Below are 15,608 nucleotides of genomic sequence, written 5' to 3'. Positions count from 1 at the left end.
ACTTCGCCTTACATGATGAGTTAACATAATACCGTCACATTAAAACTCCCTTGGGAGTTGTCTTTCTCCGCACTCAATTCCTGTTTTTTTTTTTCTCTCCTTTTGGTAAGCAAAGCTAAAGTAAACGGCATTTACCTGCAGCTTTTCAGTGAGAATGTAAGGTGCTTGCTACAGCTTGCAGATCCCGGTTAGCTCGCTCAGTAAGATTTGCAACTCAGACCCTGGGGCTGCAGATTGTAGAGCTCATCTTCTCCAAGCCTATACCTTCCCGTAGCTGGAAGGGATGTTAACCCGGGCTCAGAGACAGAGAGAGAGAAAAAAAATCCCCTGAGATGTTTACCACTTGGGCATTTACTAAAGCTCCGTTACAGGGATGGTATGCGGTCTCCCTGATTCAGGGCGCGTTTCCTTTACCCCATTACTTTTGTAACATTGCCCAGAGACAGTGAGTTTCTTTTAACTCCGCTCCAGGAAAGTAGGTTCCTATTGGTTTGGGGTCTGAAATGAGACGTCGCCGTTTCATGTCCGTGCGTGAACGGCACGGGAGGTGGGTGCCGTTGGGTTGAGGGTGGGGCTGCTCATGCGATGGGGAACGGATCGTGCTGGAGGTGCGGTGAAGGTTTTTGTTGGGGTTGCCATAGTTGATGGGGCAAGAGGGGCGGGAGAGGGATGTGCCTCTGGTAAGGGTAGAAGTGTGGGAGTGTACATGGTATGGGGAGACGATGACTTTTTCTCTCTGTGTGTGCCTGTTCGAGTTCCAACCACACCCAATTATATAATGTAATCGCATCCTTGTGAAATTGTACTACAGTCGAACGATGTCGCCATGAGTATCTTGCACCCTATGCTGAAACTACAATATTAGAGTTGACCATTTTGAAGATAAATTACACCAAAGGGGCTTTGGGGTTCTAATGGGTTTCCTTTCATTCATCCTCGTGGGAGGGGGGGGGCGTTGTTTCGTGGATGTCTGCGGAGTAAGAATTTCAGGTTGCATATTGTATACATTCTCTGATATTAAATGGAACCATTGAACCTTCCGCTGTGTATTTTTTTAACGTTTGAAACATTAAAGAATTATCCGATGGTAATAGCAGAGGGAAAGCCCACTTAGCCCATCCCACCTGAAAACAACAAACAAGTCAGCCTCTGCAGAGAAATGTTTGATCTAAGATAATGCGGGGAAATGTTGGGTCCCCGTTAATATTTCCTCAGTATGCCACTTTTAACGCCGCAGACCTTACTGCGTGCTGAAGTCCCGCAAAAATCACGCGAACCTCAACTTGCTCCTGTCCTGCATACCCGGTACACTTCTTTGAACTGCTAAATTTAGAGGACCTTTTCTTCTCTCTCTCCTTCCCAGTACTCTCGGGAGCTTGAGACCAATCCGCGTTCTCCCCGGATCGGGTTTCACTATAAGATCAGGACATTTTCAGCTGGTGGGGTGCAGCAGATCCGACTGCTTGTCAAAGCCACCAAGGATCTCCTTTCCATCCTTCGCGGTAAGATCCACAACGGCCTCTTCCCTTTTTCCACAGGAACTTTCTTAAGATAAAGGCCAATCTTTAAAAAATGGAGAAGTTTTCATGTTGAATTGCAATGCGATTTTACCAACCTATATTGGTATAAATGTGTAGTTTTTTTCCCACTAAATAGTAAGAGCGGACTAGTTAGTGGTAGGTATGGCAGAGAATTTTATGACGGGCGACAACGTCTCTGTTCTGGGCTAGTTCTTTCTTGGAGAGTAACTTGTACTGGTAGTATCTTGCTTGAATCCATACGAGTGAGATGTGTCCGCCAGATCTAAGGATTTAGAGAGGACAGGATCTAGTTCGAGGTCCAATGTGGTGGGAATCTATCTAGTTGTTGGAAGTTGCGTATTTCCAAGATTTATAATAAAACTCCGCCCTGTGGTCCTCCTTCTGCGCCGAGTCGGCCCAAAATACTCGAAATGGGGAAGGTAAGGAAAAGAGAGTTGCATCTAAGGGGAAGCCTCGACGAGTGCGTGGAATTGCACGCTGCTCTGTGGAGTGGGCGCGACGCGGTGTGAGGATGACGCCGCTTGGATCTCCCGTGCCCACGGGAGGACCGGGATTTCGCTGAGGAGCTGAGTGAATGGAGATTAGTGGCTTTAACTCTGAAGAGAGGGGAAACGGTAGTAATTGAACGCTGAGATTGTTCTACAGGAGCAAGTTAAAAGATAATCGACTTTGAAATGATATTATTATTGAACCGTAGAAAATTGACCCAAGGAAGGAAAAGCTGCAAAAAGATTGAAAGAAATAGAAAATGGGATGAACTCGGAAAAGAAGCAGGGAGGAGGCTAGAGATGAGAGAACGGGAGAGGCAGCAGATGCAGGAAAACATTAATGTTCAGTGACAGCTTTACAGTGGAAGAGTTAAAAATCCGTTAGTCATCTGCCGTCAGAGAACGTAACACGTACAAGGCCAGGTACTAAAAAGCGTATTAGAGCACAGGCGTTATTCAGGGCACGAAATGTTTTTTTTAAAGCTAAACCTTGAGTAAGTTTGAAGTCCTGATAACTGGGTATATGGTGATGAATCCAGTAGTTCAGAAAATCACATTGATTAATTTAGCGTCTCGGTACTGTATAGCGAATGAAATGTTAATAGATTATCGCCATTCATAATTCTTAACCCAGAGCTGTGTGAGGATTGCAAAAGACTGACCCCGACATTCTGTGAAAATGGCCTGAACCGCTTTTTAAATGGGAACAGAGTACTGTATAAATGGATTCTGACATTAACAGCGTGGCTGCGATGAAAAGGTTTGCTGGTGAATGGTCAGCAGCTGCCGCTTCTCCGTGTCTCAGACGCGGATTGTCCTACTGGACGTTAAAGAGGCATCACCTAATTAGGAAGTAGAGCGGCTGGGCAAGAAATATCCCAGTGATCGCCAGAAACTGAAGACGAGGAAATCGGATCTTGCAAAAGCAAGATTCGACATTCCCAGCTGTTGGCTGGGACTCTTCTTGCTGATCTTTAATAAAGGTGCTTATAAGTGGAAATATATTCAGACGCTGTGCCCTTTGCAAAGGGTATCTCCAGGAGCTGCTCAGGATGGTTCTTAGATGGACCTTTCCTTTGTCCCTGGCCACAACGCAAACCTATTTAGTTATTTTAAAAGACGTAGGATATCCTGAGTAGTTCTGCAGGATACCCACTGTTGTGGGGTGGGTGACGTGCTGATGGGGTGGGTAACATATGAGCTACGTTTATGTAGTTGTGATGGCCAGCTGACAGAGCGGTGCGGGAAGAGGCACTTTATGACAGTTACATTTTATATGTGACTGTGCGCTTTTCCCAATTCATACTGTGTGCTTATCTGCATAGTGTATGTAATGGTTGTTACCGCTGTCCTTTACATCCGTTCAGAATGAATCCTGTTTTGATTTTACTGGCGTTAGATTTGGAGGATACAAACCCCTATAGTATGTTCCTTTTAACAGTTTTCAATGTTGTTTCAATTTTAAATGCAGGAAAGGATACGCGCTTTGCTGGTGTGTTAAAAACATATTACAACATCAAAAGTTAGGAGGAAATTTTGTATATATTCTTTGGGGACGTAATGCTGTGTCTTAAGAAACAAAATATCTATTTAAAAAACAACTAAGGTTTCAGAGACATTTCCTTTTTTCTTGCTTCTTATATCAGTTCTATTGCTAAGTTCAAAAGGAGCCTTATTGGATTTCCGCCCCCCCCACCTGAAAGCTGAAGGGTTCACAATGGTTCTCCATCCTGATGCCCTCATGAACACAATCCAAGACTGCTCTTAGCACTGATCCAAGCAACCCACTCCTAGTGTCAGCCTTCACACCTAAGTTATAATTATAATGTTTTATTACCTAAATTTAATGCCTTTCATTTGGTTCTAAGTCCTAAGTATTGCTTTGCCCCAAATGAAATAATGCAAGTGTGTTGATTGTAATTCTCTGGCATAAATACTTTTGAATGTCATGGATTGGTTGGGCTTGGTCTCCCATTGCCACACTTAACTGTACTGACATGGTGGGGCTTTGTCATGGTGTCCTGTGGTCTAAGTGGCAGGGGGGCCTTGGGCATACATTGAAGAGAGTCAATTCCAGAACTTCACTGGTGGCCTTGACAGGCAGTAAACCCTTCCATATAAATAGCTGTAAACACTCCAGGTCATCTTTAATAGATGTTCTATATTTTTCTCTGTCAGAAATTTAAAAACAACTGAAATTGAAGTACATAATTAAAAGTTAAAAATATACGAAAGTGACACCCCCCCCCCACCCCATCACCCAGGTGCTCCAACTTCCTCACGCGTCTCAGGGACATGCTGGTTATTTGGTTCACTGATCATTGTAAACCACTGGTGCTGTGAGTGGGTGGCAGGAGGATCATGGGGTGTTCAGGGGCTCATGTGAAAGCATTGGTTAGGGAATAATGTGAGGGAATGTGTTAGCTATGACAGCTGGGCTATATAGTCAAAATATCATATATATAAAAAGCATTAAACTGAAATAAATATAAGAATTAACTTTGGCATTAATCTGAAGTACTATAGCCCATGGAAATCAATGATCTCATGTTGGACCTGATCTGGTGCAGTAACCAACAGCCAATGTAAAGATGGAGATTCTCTGTATGATGGTTTCACAACTTCAGAAATCAAAGGCACTTAAAGGAACAGATGAGGGCATTTACCAATGCAAGCAACACTCAAGTTCCTTCCAAGCAAAATTACAGAAAAAAAAGAATTTAAACGTTCAGTTACAATATTTGGAAAAATAGTCTGACAATCAACGTTGTTAAATTGTTCATTGTAGAAGACTCTAGCCTAGTCTATAGACACACCACTCAGGAAACTTATCGAATTGGCCTTTGAAATCCCTGACTTGTGGATTTGGCAGCGTTTGTATAGAAGTGGGGTTGTGCCACAATATATATGCCTAAACCCTGATCTTTCTATCAGAATCTCTGGCAGTGGTAAACAAAATCAAACCTATTGGACTTTATTTATGCTGTTTCAGATTTTAATAATCCTAAGAGTATCTTCCAATATTTATTAGCTGTTCTGTAATATTTAATGCACATTTAAGAGTGCATTTTCATTCCTGGATCCTAGATTGAGGGAAGGTTTTAAATGTTTAGCTGGAGAGCGGTGTTCCATTGGAGTTCACCTCTGACATTAGCAGAGATCTGAAAGGGGAAATCGACACCACAGTGAGTTTGAGGACTGTGAGCTGCTTTCCTTAAGGTCAGCGGTAGGGAATCATCGCACTGCTGACCATGAAAGCCATCCAATTTTGCTGATAGCAGATGGTTTTGATGTGGACATGATTGATGGGTTTCTTGGTGAAGTTGACCCAAACAACCAGTTTTGTGTTTTAATCTGATCACAATGCTTGGCTTTATCAAAATATTGCAGACATTTATTTGGCAATTTTCTAGATTTGGCAGATCAACTGTAAGTACAAAATGATAATCCCAGCAGCACGAGATGGGCTTTGAAGAGAGAATATGGTTGATCTCCATCACTCCATGGACAGCTGCTGATGTTGCTATGCAGACGAATATGTGGCCGCAGTGCTCTCTACCCTGTACTTTTGGTGACTATAAACGGTATAAGCTTTGCGCTATTAATGAAGGTGCTATTTCTGTCTGGTGGTTTTTATTACTTGAGGCATACTTTAAATTGCAAGAGCAAAGGCAGTGCTCCTTATATGTGTGGCCATTCTAAGACACACTCTCTCTCCTTCTTTATTGCAGATCTAAAGGGCCCAGCTCAAAATGTCTGACACTGAAGAAGTGTAAGTATTTATTTGAGTTTAAAATCGGGACTGGGATGGCCCAGTTGAAAGGGATGAGTTCTATCCTATTTCACTGCATGTCAAATAATGTTTCATTTTTATTTTCATTGTAATTCTTAAGTTGCTTTATATTATGTGTTATTTGATCTGTTACTAACTTTGTTATTTTTTCTCATCTGTTACAGGTACGAAGGTAAGTCCATTCAGTCATTTGTAAGCAAAATGCGGTCAGGTGAGTTTATAATCTACATACGCACATTCACATACTTAACAATACAGAAGGAAATCGTTTCTGCCAAAAAAATTCTGAGCTGATTCTTAATCCATGATCCCACCAGTCCATTTCCTCCCACTTTCCCTATAACACTGTAAATTATTCTCGCGACCATCCCAGCAGACAGTAAGTTCAAGATCATTATTATTCTACAACTAAAACAGTTTCCTTTACATTGTGTTTTTATCTTTTGACCAAATTGTTAAAATACTGGCCCTGGGAACTGCTTCCCACTATTTATCCAATTTAGAACAATCACATTATAGGATCACAGAGTCATACAGATCAGAAATGGTCCAGATTGGACCAACACATCCATGCTAACATTTTTGCCATCTACGCTAATACCATTGCCCACATTAGGACCATATCCTTCTAACTGTCTTGCCTCTTTAAGTGTCTACCTAAATGCCTTTTAAATTTGTAAATGAACCCGATTCCACCACCATCTCCCGCTTCATATTCCAGATATCAAGTATTCTTTGTGTAAAGAGTTTAACCTCAGATCCTCTCTAAAACTACTTCTGTTTTCTTGTGTTTGATGCCCCTACCAGTGGAAAAAGATTTTAACAATCCACCATGTTTGTGTCCATATTGTGACCAGGTCACTCTTCCTTTGTTCCAGACAAAACAAGGCCAACTTGTCTGATCTTTATGATAGTCCTTCAACTATGTAATAGTTGTGATGGATCTCCTCTGCACTCCCTCCAATGCAACCATATGCTTCCAATAATGTGGCAATCAGAACTTCACACAATATTCTAAATGCAGTCTTATAAGAGTTTCATAAAGTTGTAGAGTCTTCTGCAGGCTCTACAAAACCTTCACTTTTTTCCTGTAATGCATTGCAACAACCAGAACTGTGCACAGCTCCAACTATGGCCTAACCGAAGTATTATATAGCTGCAACATAACTACTTGACTTTGATATTCAATGCCTCCACTGATGAAAGCATGCCTTCTTTAGGACCCTATCCACTTACGTTACCTTTTTTTGGAAGCCACGGACTTGCACTCCAAGATCCCTCTGTCCATCAATGCTCCGAAGGGTCCTGCCATTTACTGTATACCTTCCTCTTGTATTTGACCTCCCAACGCACCAATTTTGAACTGTAATGTAAAGAGCAATTTTGTTGAGTTTTAATGCTTAATCTTGCCTAATCTTTTTTTTATTTCATACATTGGCATTTGTAAATTATTGGGAAAATTTAAAAAATATTCACAACTATGTTTGATCTTGAGGAGGGATTATGCAGGATTCCAGTAGCCCATCTGTTCCAATAATGAACCAACCAGAGTCATTCTGAGCCACAGGACATTTTAAATAAAACCAGAGACATGCAGACTTTACGTGCCAATCCCAATACACCAGTCCAGATTTGGACTGGCTTAATTTTGAATGATTACATGATGACCAGCCAGAATCAAAGCCACTTGCACTGAAGAAGGTGGAGTTTGTGGATTCCTGGCAACGTTTAGATGAAGGTGGGTTTACTTTTTACAGTGTTTGATGTAGTACTACTGCTATTTATTCCCGAGACAAACATAATTAATCTGAGATTTGTAGTAGCCTATTCACTTGTATTACTGGAGAGACTGGCCAGAAAGTGCATGACAAAGACTTGACTGATTTAGTCCTTAGACCACAGTCAGGGTTCTATTCGTGTGTATGTTAAAAGGAGGTTTCCCACTTGAAATACTGAAGGCAGCTTCAACAAGCCTCTGGAAAAGTCACTGTAGGCATTGAAAATCTAGCTTCATTTTAAAGCTGTTAGTACCTCATTCCCTTTGATTTTGGCAAGTTAAGATCAGTTTACTGGTTTGCTGGTTATTTAAAATCATTGTAACAGTATCCAAAGCAATGGCAAAGGAATTTGCAAAAATGCAACACTGTCCATTCATTTATTATAAAATTTCCACAAAAATATGAAACATAGCTCACTTTTTTCAGTATCAGAATCAGGTTTAATATCACCAGCATATGTCATGAAAATTGTTAACTTTGTTGCAATGCAATATATGATAATATAAAAAAGACTGTGAATTACAGTAAGTAGATATATATCTTTAAATCAACCACACCTCATGATTAATCAAGACTGTATAGTCTAGCAGTACCCAGTCACAATAATGATCCATTATTGGACAAAGGAATAATTAGTAGGAGTACTACATCAAACCTTTTAAAAGTAAACAGAGTTTCTGCTTGGGAATCTCAACGTCCACCCTCCCCAATACAAATGATTTTAAGCCTAGCAGGTAAGCAAGCATAAACACTCAAAATTAAGCTAGACCAAGGTTGGAAGGATGTATTGGAATAGTAAATGTTTGTGAATATGCATGTACATTAACTAAAAATAGAATCAATGGATATTTCCATTGCAAGTTTTTGTATTATATTAGTTATTCCATTGACAATGTAATCTATAGACCATAGAACTCTGATGTATTTGGCTAGATTTAAAATACAATTCTGATATCTTAGATTATAAATTACATTCTATGTTCATAATAGAGTGCAAAAAGGTGATCTTTTCAAAATTGGATAGAACTCATTGAATATATTCACTACATTTTTGTGCTCCAATGTAATCTTCTACGGAGATATTTCTTTGTTTTAAATTTGTCTTATTTAACCTTGTATTCTACAATTATATTGATTTTGAAAAATACTCAGTTGTTATTTTGTAGTTTTCTTACATAGGATGCTGAGATCTTCTGTAGCTTTCCAAAACTGTCTTTTGAATGAGACCTGTTTACTTTGCCTTGGTTAGGGATTTATCTGGGACTTTTGAGGAGGAACAAATTTGTTTTCTCCAATTTACTGCTAGTTAGTTTCTGCACTAGAATTTTGTGCATAGTAGATGTAAGTGGCTGGAAACTTTAATTTTGTCTTGGTTATTCTTAGTCCCATAGCAAAGCTATACAGTGCCATTAGGAGGGGAAAGAGAGAAGAGAAAGAGATAGAGAAGAGTAAAGAGAGGGAAGGAAACAAAAACAAGTTCTTGGTTTCCTATTAATTATTTTTCAACATTCTGTTCTTTCTCTTGGGCTCCATCTTGTTGCTAGTTGGATTTTATTGTTCAAAAATTTATTACCTTATTGAATTTGGAAGAGTTCTTTTAGGATAACATCCAAAATATTAGAATCTGCCACTTTCTCTGCACTTGCACAATTAATGCCATCTGCTTTTCTAGGGAATTATTACATTATTATTAGAAACACCTCAAGCCTTTTTTGCAAACTTGAGTTGGCCAGCCAGATATGTGTTACTATAATTTTTGACCCTGCGCTGACCTGATGTCCCTTTATATGTACTTTTCAGCAGCGGTCACTGAACAAATATCTGAATGATCCCGGAGTGCTCCCGATGTGGCCTTTTATATATTGACGAGACCCGACGCAGACTGGGAGACCACTTCACTGAACACCTATGCTCTGTCCGCCAGAGAAAGCAGGATCTCCCAGTGGCCACACATTTTAATTCCACATCCCATTCCCATTCTGACATGTCTATCCACGGCCTCCTCTACTGTAAAGATGAAGCCACACTCAGGTTGGAGGAACAACACCTTATATTCCGTCTGGGTAGCCTCCAACCCGATGGCATGAACATCGACTTCTCTAACTTCCGCTAATGCCCCACCTCCCCCTCGTACCCCATCTGTTACTTATTTTTATGCACACATTCTTTCTCTCACTCTCCTTTTTCTCCCTCTGTCCCTCTGAATATACCTCTTGCCCATCCTCTGGGTCCTCCCCCCCTTGTCTTTCTTCCCAGACCTCCTGTCCCATGATCCTCTCGTATCCCCTTTTGCCTATCACCTGTCCAGCTCTTGGCTCTATCCCTCCCCCTCCTGTCTTCTCCTATCATTTTGGGTCTCCCCCTCCCCCTCCTACTTTCAAATCCCTTACTCACTCTTCCTTCAGTTAGTCCTGACGAAGGGTCTCGGCCTGAAACGTCGACTGCACCTCTTCCTACAGATGCTGCCTGGCCTGCTGCGTTCACCAGCAACTTTGATGTGTGTTATCTGAATGATCTTCTTAGTTTAGAATGCTGAGTTCTCGCTCTAGCTTTCCAAATTGTCTTTTAAATGAGACTTATTTACTCTGCTTTAGTTAGGGATTTATCTGGGAATTTTGAGGTGGAACGATTTTCCAACTTACAGCTAGTTCCTGCACTAGAATTTTGTGTCTGGTATGTAGTTAATGCCAATGGTAAAAACTGGGTAAGTATTCTCAAGTGAGAAATCGATCATCGTCTGTTCTCTCTGGTGTTGGATTACAGAACATGAAGAACATGAACATGAAGAACATGAAGAACATGAAGGACATGAAGAACATGGGGGACATGAAGAGGGAGGTAACGATGATTTCAAAAGTTACTCTTTTTGTTCACTGTCACATTTTTTCTAACATAATGCTAACATAACCAAATAACTCCAGCGCTCTTAACATTGTAATATCCAACGTGCAAACATTAAAGCATTTTCTGTAATATTGAAACATTGTCTCCTTGATGTTGTTGAGTTATGTGTACATAACTTCTGATGACACTCTGCTGTTTTGCCTAGATATTCTTCTTCTGATTTGAATCTAGGTAGAAATATTGGCAGACTTATTTTAAGAGTTACCCTTTCAGATACTGTAGAATTTACAGGTAGTATTCAAATGTAGGAGATGATAGTTAATACTTTTCTCAAGGCTTATTTCAGAATGAATGAATGGATGAGAGCTAGATGTTGAAGCTGGAGGTTTCTTTATTTGGATGGATCTGTATTTTCTTCTTTCCAGAAAGAGATTCCTCTTGCTTTACTTTTGTCTTCTCTTATTAAATACCACCATGGAAGAGCTGGTTAGAGCTTATTTTCTGATTTCCACTTGGTTTGATTTAGTTGTTGAGCTCTCTGAAATTTCCAGTGATACAAACCCTTTGCACAGGTGCAGACATAGGTTTCAATAAATAATAAATATAGTGGAACTCCATTGAAATCATATTCTATTTGTGTGTTAAAGAAGTAGATATTAAAGTGTGAAAGCTTCCAGAATGGAGTAGAAAATGTAGGTTGTTTTTTTTCAAATTTTAAGTTAAGTCCTAGCTTGTGCTTGAAGCATAAAGTATTTTAAACACTGACCATTAATGAAAATAATTATATTTTAACAGAATAAGTTGTCAATTAAATATATTTACCCAATGTTTTTAATTGTTAAGGGAAAGTGAATTTCTGATATGTGCAATACTTTAGAAGTTATCCACTCCTATATTAAGTTCAAGGATGGCTTATATTAGTTTTCTGCTCCGAATATAATTTGTGTTGGTTTAGGACATTACTGGGTGAGAGAAATAGTTAGCAAAGTGTAACACAAGAACAAGTTGGAATTGGAAATCAAAATACATGTAAAATAAATGTTTGCATATACAGTATCATTGTTTCAAATTGGCTTGAGTTTGGAAAGAAGAAAATATGTTTGTCAGCAAGCGTTCTTTGAAGTTGCAGTTCTAACACTTCAGTCTCAGTGTTATAGAATACTAACTGTAAAGTTTTGCAACAAATGTGAGTGCTTTCAAAATGTTTGGAAAATTTACCTTTTTGAGCAGTATTGGACATGCTGGTGAAACTTATCAAACCCAACTTGAAGTGGGGATTCCACTGTAATTACAACTATTTGTTCATATATAAAACTTAAATTTTAAAAACTGACAATTATTTCATGTTTTAAAGCCCAAACCTGACACTTCATAGTTAGTCCTTTGTCATTAATCTAAACTAATCTGCAACCATTTTGAACCCTTAATGTACCATTCAGTGTAGTCTTTTGACATTCCTTGTGATTTTCCCATTTAACAGCATTGAAATGATTGTGAATTTCGGGTCTAACCTAGCCAAGAATATTTCAAAATGATTTTGCTTTCACTGTGCCATATGTCCCAACAAAATTATACTTCAGACAACTTAACATCAGTAGATAGATATTTTTAAGCTTCAAGAAGAATACAAACAGAATACTTTGAAAATTTGTCAGTCTGTGTAATTTAAGTGCCTTTAGCAAAGTTAAATCTGAAATGTAATAGATTTGGCATAACAGGAATTTCTCATTTGGGTTGTTGCATAAGACATGCACTCTACTTCAGTAATTAAATCATATTTGTGGATGTTAGGGTTGAGCTAATATGGACTAGTGTTTTGCTTTGTGTGTAGATTTTTCTTTAATTATGTACTGGGCTCTCCAATATAAATCATAAAATGTTTTCTGCCAATATTGTTCCTTTTCCTGCCTTCTCGGTCATGCACCTTCTGATCCCTGCATTGCTGCTTTGCCGCTTGCTGTATGCTAACACCATCCTCAGAGGAGGTTGCTGAAGAAGGTATGTGATGCAATATCTCCTTGCTCACCTGTTACATGGTTATCTTCTACTCTCATTCTCTTTTTCTTCATTTCATCATTCTTTTCACCACTGTTCATTTGTCATCAATCTCCCCTTCCTCTCTTTAGGTACGCTCTTCCCTGATTCAATTTTTCTTCAGTGCCCCTTTTCCAGTCTTCCTATTTATATTTTCATTTAACTTTTATATTGTCATTTTTTTCTTTAGTTTTACCATTATTTCTCTTTTTTCATCTGTCTTCCATTCTAAATAGCATCATCATAGTGCAAAGTTATTCTGAGTCTTTTTCGCTTTATCTAATTATCTTATATTTTCCTTGTCATTCTACTTCTGTCATCATCATCAATTAGTGTGCAAATTCCTGAATCAGATTTCAACTTCTATCACTTCTGATTATAGTTCCTTATTACCATTATCCATTCAGTAATCCATGACTTCCCAATCTTTTTGTCCTACTCCATCCTTTCTCCTTAATTATCTTGAATGTATAAGAATCTCTGATTATTCCCTTTCACTCATTATCCCATTTTATATGATGGGTTACAGTTTCTTTCATTATTAGAATTTCAAGAACTTTTATTGTGAAGAATTAAAATAGGCAATGATAAACATGAGCAAGATATTGCAGATACTTAATTACTGGACTATCTTTTGGACTGTGGATAGACAGTTATTGAGTTGTTTGAGTCAGTGATGCAAAGGAAATGGTCCTCTTGCATTCTGTGGTCATTTGTTACTTGTTCTTGGTGTTGTCCTTTGTCTGTTGCATAAGTAACCTTTGCTCTTCAACATGAAGTAGTAATGTACCGTATATTTTGGTTCTTTATATTTGATGCTGCCTGCGTATACTTGAACTCTCTCAGAAGCATATGCTGAAGAAGGTATGTTCCTTTTGAAAATCTCCTTTCTATTTATTGTGTCATATCAGCTACATTTTGTGACTCATGTTTCTTGACCAGGGATAATATTTACCCACCCTTTTGGTACACAGAATATCCATGCAAACACATAACAACTGGCTATTTTTTGGTCCTCTACCATCTTAATCAAGTCCCTTTATAGTCACTTGATGCCTATTACTATTGCCCTCAAGTAGAGGCAGTAGAATCTTCAATAATACTTGTAAAATTAAGACCAGTTGGTACCTTGAGAGCTTTCTGGCTGGAATGCCCATCCTGACTTCAGTGAAATATCATCAGAAAGAAAAGGTCCAGGCCCACTTGGATATCCAAAAATTTTCCTCAGTGGAGCCAGGAAGGATTGGAATATCTCAGCTTCTGTTTCTTGTTACTTCTCCCCCCCCCATCCCCCCTTAGAATTTGGCATTATCAAATTCGTCACTTTTGTCATTTTCAGGCAATTAATACTTACATGACAGGCTGCATCTTCCTTCAAGTGATGCTTGGGAGTTAAGGTCATGATCTAAAAGCACTGGTGGATTCTTCAATCTGCCTGCCAAAATCCGCCCCAGCTCATGACCACCCCCCCCACCATTTCTCGGCAGATAGTAATTTTTCTCCCCAGTACATGACCTGTGGCTCCCTAAACTGGGTGGCAGTGTTAGCTGTGAGGAGGATGCTAAGAGGATGCAGGGTGACTTGGATAGGTTGGGTGAGTAGGCAAATTCATGGCAGATGCAATTTAATGTGGATAAATGTGAAGTTATCCACTTTGGTGGCAAAAATAGGAAAACAGATTATTATCTGAATGGTGGCCGATTAGGAAAAGGGGAGGTGCAATGAGACCTGGGTGTCATTATACACCAGTCATTGAAAGTGGGCATGCAGGTACAGCAGGCGGTGAAAAAGGCGAATAGTATGCTGGCATTTATAGCGAGAGGATTCGAGTACAGGAGCAGGGAGGTACTACTGCAGTTGTACAAGGCCTTGGTGAGACCACACCTGGAGTATTGTGTGCAGTTTTGGTCCCCTAATCTGAGGAAAGACATCCTTGCCATAGAGCGAGTACAAAGAAGGTTCACCAGATTGATTCCTGGGATGGCAGGACTTTCATATGAAGAAAGACTGGATGAACTGGGCTTGTACTCGTTGGAATTTAGAAGATTGAGGGAGGATCTGATTGAAACGTATAAGATCCTAAAGGGATTGGACAGGCTAGATGCAGGAAGATTGTTCCCGATGTTGGGGAAGTCCAGAACGAGGGGCCACAGTTTGAGGATAGAAGGGACGCCTTTTAGGACCGAGATTAGGAAAAACTTCTTCACACAGAGAGTGGTGAATCTGTGGAATTCTGTGCCACAAGAAACAAGTGAGACCAGTTCATTGGCTATACTTAGGAGGGAGTTAGATATGGCCCTTGTGGCTACGGGGGTCAGGGGGTATGGAGGGAAGGCTGGGGCGGGGTTCTGAGTTGGATGATCAGCCATGATCATAATAAATGGCGGTGCAGGCTCGAAGGGCCGAATGGCCTACTCCTGCACCTATTTTCTATGTTTCTATGTTTCTAAACCCAGATGCTCCAGGCAATACAGCTCCTCGAGATATAGCATGTTGTGGCTGGGGAGCCATAATCAGGTAACTCAGCTCCCAGGGAAGGTACTGTAATCAGCTACTGGGGAGGTGAGAGGTTCTGAAGGACCAAGATACAGCAAACCCTGACACCAAAAATGTTTTTTACTTGGAAGGTGGGGGTTGCAACAATGAGCTGAGTTGTCATGTTTAAAATACTTCAACCTGAAGCCAGTACTTGGCATTGCACTTCATATGTCAGGAACTCCTCAGGCATCTTTTCCATTAGTTATCCTGAGGTGAGGCTCACTTGTCTTGTGGAAGGCTGCTTCTGCATGAATAGCTCCAGACACCTACAATATTTCTGCACTATTCTCTTTTATTTTTCAATTCCAAACACAAAGACGCTTAGCTTAGAAATTCTGTCATGGTTGTGGGTTATTTGAACCACTAGTAGCATTAGATCCTCCTTTTTTTAATCACCCAGGATTGTTTTCATATTTCAAGCAAGTCTATCCTGATTTTTAGTATCTGGTTTAATATGAAAGCAATTGTGGATAGCCAACTCGGAAAGGGAACTATTTTATCCTATTCAAACTAAGAATTGGATTAAAATATGTGATTATCTGTAAAATTCACGTTCTCAGTCATACCAAAACTAAAAACAAACTGAAGTGTA

General features: G+C 39.7%; 1 protein-coding gene and 1 long non-coding RNA gene across 3 annotated transcripts in view; one reads left to right on the top strand and one right to left on the bottom strand.

Moving 5' to 3' along the window:
• prr33 (proline rich 33) overlaps positions 1-479 on the bottom strand; it is a 33,653-nt gene extending 33,174 nt beyond the window's left edge. For both annotated transcript variants that reach the window (XM_072272440.1, XM_072272441.1), the window contains exon 1: positions 136-479. The gene's annotated coding sequence lies outside the window, so the exon portion shown is untranslated. The remainder of the gene's footprint in view (positions 1-135) is intronic.
• A 112-nt stretch (positions 480-591) lies between these two features.
• LOC140205160 (uncharacterized) lies at positions 592-5,809 on the top strand. Its single transcript, XR_011887764.1, has 3 exons — positions 592-608; positions 1,364-1,502; positions 5,761-5,809. It is a non-coding gene; the product is annotated as an uncharacterized lncRNA (long non-coding RNA).
• Positions 5,810-15,608: the final 9,799 nt, after the last annotated feature.

Source organism: Mobula birostris, chromosome 11, assembly GCF_030028105.1.
Source record: "Mobula birostris isolate sMobBir1 chromosome 11, sMobBir1.hap1, whole genome shotgun sequence".
NCBI classification, from domain to species: Eukaryota; Metazoa; Chordata; class Chondrichthyes; order Myliobatiformes; family Myliobatidae; genus Mobula; species Mobula birostris.
Note: the sequence above shows the minus strand (reverse complement) of the source record. Positions and strands in the feature narration are given on the sequence as shown.